The sequence below is a fragment of the Lonchura striata genome, chromosome Z, assembly GCF_046129695.1.
Source record: "Lonchura striata isolate bLonStr1 chromosome Z, bLonStr1.mat, whole genome shotgun sequence".
In the NCBI taxonomy this organism is placed as follows: domain Eukaryota; kingdom Metazoa; phylum Chordata; class Aves; order Passeriformes; family Estrildidae; genus Lonchura; species Lonchura striata.
Window position 1 is genome coordinate 14617155 of NC_134642.1, and position 6039 is coordinate 14623193.

General features: G+C 38.0%; 1 protein-coding gene across 1 annotated transcript in view; it reads right to left on the bottom strand.

The window, feature by feature from the left end:
- The window catches only part of ARHGEF28 (Rho guanine nucleotide exchange factor 28), an 84187-nt gene extending 83289 nt beyond the window's left edge, over nt 1–898 (bottom strand). The window contains exon 1 of the mRNA XM_077790074.1: nt 807–898. The gene's annotated coding sequence lies outside the window, so the exon portion shown is untranslated. The remainder of the gene's footprint in view (nt 1–806) is intronic.
- Between the last annotated feature and the right edge of the window lie 5141 nt (nt 899–6039).

The following is a 6039-nucleotide window of genomic DNA, read 5'->3' on the forward strand; positions in this document are numbered from 1 at the left end:
ACATAAGGACTATACAGTATGCTGCACCTTAAATTTCAATAATAAACATACATATAAATAATTTTCTAAGTTTAAAAAAATGCAGTATGAAATAAAGGTAGTGTAAGCAAAATCGGTACACAAATGAGGAAACCCAAAGCTAAGAATGGAAAACAAAAGCTGAATTTCAATACCAGAAAAAAAGCCAACTTTTAGTGTGCTTTTAGCTCACTAGTTTTATGTGTGTTGTGCAGTCTTAATCTAAAAATACAGGTAAGCACCTGCATTGCTATTAAACTACTTATACATTCAAGCATTCTCTTTATTTTCTTGAATCAAGAGATGTCCTGAAGGATATGACAACGGTGCTTCAGATATTTTATATTGCAATAAGAAAAGCTAAACTAAACTCTGTAGAAAAAGTCTGCACTCTGTATTTCTGCTGTAAATAATAGACCAGGGTTGGCTCTTGATAAAGGCTCCCAGGCATTATACTACCGGAAGAATGGAACTAAATTAAATATTTCAAAGTACTAACATGAATACAATGGCAATGCAACTGAAGACACAGAGAGTTCAAGGAAATGTACTCCCTTGAGAGCCCAACATGACTAAAAAACAACTTGGGAGGCAAAAGAGGCTTTTACAAAGTTCTCAACACCTCTTATGCTCCAGCTTCTGACATACAATGTACTACACCTACAAAGTAGAAACACACAACAGTAATCACAAAATTATACTGGTGATCAGTGACATGGCAGCTTAAATTAAAACAAATCCAGCCTAAAAACTCTACAGCTGGAAATCATGAAGAAAATCTGTTGTACCTGGTAAAGAAGAGGTCTGTCCCAGAAATATTTTCTGAAGAGCTTAATGTCTGACTCCAGCAAGTGCTGTGCAGTGTGACTGAATGTCAGCGCCAGAGCTCCAGATGAATGAACAAATTGTATGCAGGCACCCTTGCTGATCTCTGCTCTTGAAATGTCAAGCGACTGACTGCCCTGGATGCTGAAATGACACACTCTTTTAGCCAGAGCAGATGCTCTCTGCACAGGAAGAATGAAAGCACTGCCACAGTGAGCTTCCAGCTCGCCTTCCGCACAACCTGTCAGGACCCTAACACACCCACTGCACAAACCAGAGTCAGAAAATCTGAAACATCCACTAAAAACACAGCTGGGCAAACAAAAACGTACCAATTACTCTTTTCAGCCTTAAGAACACAGAGCTACTTCTAGCCATCAGCTCGGAAAAAACAATGCTAGCTCTAGACAGTTACTCACTACTTAAAGAAGCCAGAATGAGCAAGCTGTGACAATACCTCTTTCTCCTTATTGCTGTAAATGAGCAATAGTACCTTTTCCTGTCAATGTTGCAATATATAGCAATAGGACACAACTGGCAGCTAGCAGATTTGTTATCCCACAAGAATGAAAAACAGAAAGTATCTCCAGGGAATACAGTATTGTTTGGACATAAAAAGCAAATGAGACAGTCATAACATAATGTACTGTACTCATGCTGTATTTTTTCTAAGCTGAAGTACAGATAAGTCTCACATAAACTGCAGGGTGCATGGAGCCAGAACTGAAACAACCACATACCAAAATAAAAATATATCCCAAATCTTGCTCATTTCTATTTGCAAAGAAAAGCCAAGAGTAAGAGGTGTCTGATGCTTACCACTTGGTATCCCAAGACACATAAACCCCATGCAGCTCCTCAGGACTGTGCAGAGCTCCAGACAGCTGAAAGGTGCCAGAAAGCACTTGTTCTTTAAGTAATTTATCAGTGTGGCAGCACTCCAGCAAAACAGTCATAACTGCAGCACTGTCTTTGCTGCTGATTCTCCCTTATTTTTTTGTTTAAACTTGAGCTTTAAAGTGGTTACAAAGTCTGCTGAGATTTTGCAGAATTCGGATGCTATGGTTCTGTTAATATAGAAATATTTCTTTATATATATATATATATATATATATATATATATATATATTTTAAGGAATGTTTTTACTTGTTTTTAGTGTGTCAGGATTCAGCTGATACAGTGCTGAGAGAGGTACCTGATGGTGCAGCTAGTCTTCTATCATTAATTGACTGTTAATTAATTTCAAATGCAATAAAGGACACAAGTAATAAACTTCCTTCAATTGTATATGCAAATTTACCATTTAAAATTATAATACTGGCAAAAAAAGTAGCAGAAACCAGCACAAAATAGGCAACTCTCTCCAGATAAACAACAGTAGTCCCCACATCCCTTAAATGACATGACATTTTCATAGGAAAGAGCAAACCATTATAAGTACTTTGTAAAGATCTCAACAAGTTTGCAGTGTCCATTCTGTAAAGCCAAATCATTGCTCCGTCCTCATTAGGCAATGCTAATGCTGATGACCCTCCAGGCTGGGCTGCCAAGAACAGGGCAGAACTTAGCCCAACTTCATCACAAGGTGGAGAAGAGTTTCTCTTTTTTCAGGCTCTTAAAAAAAATACAGCAAGCAGATCAAAATCATCAGTAACAAACCCAAGCATTTTACTTACTGGTAAGCATCAAAAGACACCTATTATCATGTACAAAAATAACACAGCTCAAGTTCAAACCTACAAAATTCTGTTGGCAGAAATCACTGAAAACAGCAGTTACATACTTAATTGCATATGCAGAGCTAAAGAATATCTAAATGTCATCTAATTTCTTCTGTCAAAGAAAACAGCTGGAATTAGATAATTTCAGCTGTTCATTATTATTTCTCTCATTCTCTGTATGCAATATAGCATTCAGCACCTAAATGTCCCAATGAAGAAGACAGTTAAAAAGCAATTTTCCTGCAATATGCCTTGCCTCAGCAACACAAAACATCCAGCAGCACAGCCAAATATCTAAACTAAAAAATTTTAAAAGATTAAAAAAAAGGGATATGATTTTTCAAGGCAGGCTGCCTATCAGGACAGTAAGAGATCCATATAAGCTTATAAGCTATAAAATAACACATACATACATAGAATATGCCAGATAGTTCCTGCTTCTCTCTTCTCAGAAAGTGACTTCATGTGCTAGTCCTTCCTCTCCTCTCCACTTTTTAGCAGATAATCATCAAGTTCAATGGGGTGAAATTTAAAATAAGAGAGTACACAACCACAACTTAGTCACTAGATGCTGAATCAACATTCACACCATTCCCTAGCCTGTCTTCAAGGAAGGATTTATCTGCCTTAATACATACATTTTCAAACAAAAGGTCTCTTCAATTTAAAGGCAATAAACAAAATATTCTCAAGTGCCACTCCACCAGCTTCTTACACTGATATTTTGGTATGAAGTTAAACATAAAGGTTCCTTCATGAGGGTCAAGTATTTAGGGACCATTGCTCTACAGATTTCAGAATAATCAGCTAAAATATGCTAGGTTTCCAGTGATTTAAGAAATGTTACTGAAATTTCCATTTCTTTCCCTTCACAGCTTCCTCTTACAAAATTGAAGGCTGCTGTCATATCTCAGCCAAATGCATCCTCTCTGGACATTCTAAGAGAAGAGTTGCCTTCCACAAAGCTGAATGTCTTCTCTGGAGGCAATGGAGGAAAAGTCAATAGTCTCTTCCAAAAATGTTGGACTTAGAGTGGTATTATATTCCAAAAAACTCTTTATCTCCACATCTCATAGAGCCAGAATTGCAAGGGACTTAAGGAACTTTCCCTACCACTACAGAGGGAAAATCACTGTAGGATCTCCATTGGTGGTACAGTTTTTTATCTGAGTATTTGGTATTGAGTATTTGGTGGCAACCCATCCAGACTTTTTACCTTTCCATTTCAAGTGGAATCAATACTTCCAGACAGTCAAATCCCAGAAAAAACATGCCATGCTTCCTTCAATAAATGAAAGAAATTCCAGGCATCACAGTAAATAGGAGCTTCAGGGCACAGACTCTAGCACTTTAACAGCCAGAACACCTGAATATATTGTCTGAAAACTATTTTTATTGCAATTCTAACAAAAGTAGACACATTAACAAGACACAGGGAGAATTATTTATACCAGAATATCACTAAACATTTACATAATATGTACCTAAGTATTTGTGGAACACACATATAAAATGTCACACTGTTATTTTTTTAAACTTTATCTTACTGTGGCTAGCAAATATGTGACCTGCTAGCCTGCCTATGCAACAATTTTCTCCACAGGTTTCAGTATTTTAAATTTTTTCTAGGTCTTCCCATTTCAGATTATAGGAAAAATATATGTCCATCTGGGCACAAGAACTGCAGTAGGATCCAGGGCCATAGAGGAAAGTAATGAATCACAGGGTGTTTTTTTCCTCCAAGGTCTACAAAGTGTTTCTAATTTCAGTCTTTGGAAAGGATGATCATTGCTACATTTTAGTTACCAATACTAAGGTGATCTATAGCATTTACACATCCATGCACAGATGTTTCAAAGTTTTCAAGCATGTGCAACCTTTATGCCACTGAATCCAACTCAAGTATTTTCAGACTGCTTTGTTAAATGGAACCTAAGCAACATGGAACCATGTTTAATTCTGGATCAGAATTAAACTTTGAAGTTTAATTCCAAAGACCCTGCCATGGACAGGGACAGTTGCTCAAAGCACCATCTAACCTGCCTTAACCAATGCAGCCCAGATGATCTGACTTAAACTCACTGTTTCAAAGCCCAATCAAACACTACTCATCAAACGGTCTGCCTGGGTCTGAGACCTTCTTCTATGGAGGAACATTTAAATAAGCATAGTTAAGATTTCCCAAAACCTGTGGATGATGTTCTATTTCAAAAATGAGAGACCAAAGTAAAATTCCCTCCTCAGCCAGATGCATTTTGAAGACATACAGCTTCAAATTTCCTCCAATCACTCATCTGATGGAAGCACAGCCTGTTCTTTCCATTGCAGAGTAATTGAAAATAGGGCATGGTGCAGAGGGAAATCCAGGGGATGCAGGGCAGAAGACCAAGAAAACAGCAGACTGACTACAATGCAACAATCAGCTAGGAAAAGTCTCTGCTGTTTAGACATGGATGCCTTTCTCATTATACCATCATCAGAAGTGAAAAACAATGCTCAAAGCCCAGATCTCTCACTTGCTTGGAGAATGACCTAACAATTCAGACACCATATGAAATTGTGCACCAGTATCTTCCCTTTCCCTAGCTGTATAGCTGAATAGAGATTGATAACACCATCTGTGCTTTGCATGGACAGCACTGGCCCCAGTGCTATTTCTGTACTTCAGAGTCTCCTCTGAAAGGACTTCAGCAGACTCAAGGCTGTGCCACCCGTCTGGACCCCAGCAGGAAACCTTGTCTGGCGTGTTTATATCTACACTAGGGATTTCAAGTTTAAATACCCAGGAAATTATGTGGTCCAAAGTGTAGACCCTGAACAAATATTATACATTCACAGGAAAAAAAAAAAAGAGTTTTCAGAATTGCTCCTTGATCTGGAATACTGAAACTCTGCTGAAGTCCCACTTCAGACATCAAACTATGTTCTTCAGTGTGGCAGCAGCTGTCTGGCCACAGAGAGCAGGCCAGGCATTTTCCTGGGAAGGCTGTGGGGAGATCAGAGAAAGAATGAGAAACAATTCTTATCTCCACTTGTTCCACCTGCTGTTGTGCACATGTGGAATATGTCATGAAGATTTGTTTATCAAAGAGTGATTTCTTAATTGGACGCTGGATGGTGTTTGGACTGATTGACCAGTTAGGTCAAAGCTGTATCAGACTGGCTGGAAGGGTTACTGAGTTTCTTAATTAGTATAATATAGTATAGGATGATATAATAAAGCAATTGCTCAGCCTTCTGCAATCATGGAGCCAATGTTAATTATTCCCCAGCTGCGGCAACACTTCAGATGCTTCCAACTAGACCATACTACACTAGTGTTAGTAACAAGACAGCAGACAAACTAATCTAAATTAAAACACATACAACATACAAATACATCATTCAATATTAAGCATGTCAAATATCTGCAGATGCAACCTCAATCCTCAGACTAAATGCATTGAAATAAAAAGGCCAACTTTACTCTGCACG